At 26.5% G+C, this 861-nt stretch overlaps 1 long non-coding RNA gene across 1 annotated transcript in view; it reads right to left on the minus strand.

Annotated features, from left to right (window-relative positions):
* Positions 1 to 706: 706 nt before the first annotated feature.
* Positions 707 to 861, minus strand: part of LOC116850173 — an 11325-nt gene continuing 11170 nt past the window's right edge. Inside the window, exon 4 of the long non-coding RNA XR_004379268.1 lies at positions 707 to 812. This is a non-coding gene — a long non-coding RNA (uncharacterized LOC116850173). The remainder of the gene's footprint in view (positions 813 to 861) is intronic.

Genomic DNA, 861 nt, shown 5'->3' on the forward strand with positions numbered 1-861 from the left:
AATATTCTAAGAACTTTAGGACATAATTTGGACGTAGGAACTCCTTAAAATGTCTGTAGAACGTTCTTAGAGATCTGTACAATGTGGATATATAAGTAGTCAAGGTTTGGATTAGAAAAAAGTAAAAAAAAAACTGAAAGAGATGCTGATAATAAACAGAGAGAAATTATATCTGTTGATAAAACCAATACTTTTATTTTTCATTGGATATATATGGACTATATTTATATAAATATGACTGGATAGGTAAAATATTTGGAAATGAAAGTTAATGGATTCATAGAATTTGTGAATTGGAAAAAACAAATTCTCAGTCAGGAAATGTTTTTCAAGGTATAAATTATAGTTTTTTTTTATTTTTTACCAACTTTTATTTATTAACTGCAATGTAAAACCCTGCACTTATATATAACATTTTGTTTCGCTTCTTTATTCCTTATACCATATATGTATTTCTGAATATATACTCTCTACATCTGAAACAGTGAAAGACACTGATTTTCAGTGCTAAATATGCCATAATACTGACATTCAATGCCACTGACATACGTAGCACTTACTTGGTATCTTTCACTGTTTCAGATATAGAAAGTATGTATATAAAGTTATAATTAATATTTAATTTCCTTTTATTAATAGAAATATGGTCTGCACACTTTTGAAGTGATTATATTTCTATTAATAACATTACAAAAATATTACCGAAAATATTTTACCTTTCTCCTTTCTCTTATTTCTTATTTTCTCCGAAGTATTTTTTTCGTCATATTCACTTGTTGTCATCTCCATCTCCTCTTCTGATCTCGAAAGGTCTATTTAAAAATGTTAAATGTATACACACTTAAATATATATTTCGTTTT

This window comes from Odontomachus brunneus, unplaced genomic scaffold (assembly GCF_010583005.1).
Source record: "Odontomachus brunneus isolate Ranch 3 - 2012 unplaced genomic scaffold, Obru_v1 Obru_scaffold_135, whole genome shotgun sequence".
Lineage (NCBI taxonomy): Eukaryota > Metazoa > Arthropoda > Insecta > Hymenoptera > Formicidae > Odontomachus > Odontomachus brunneus.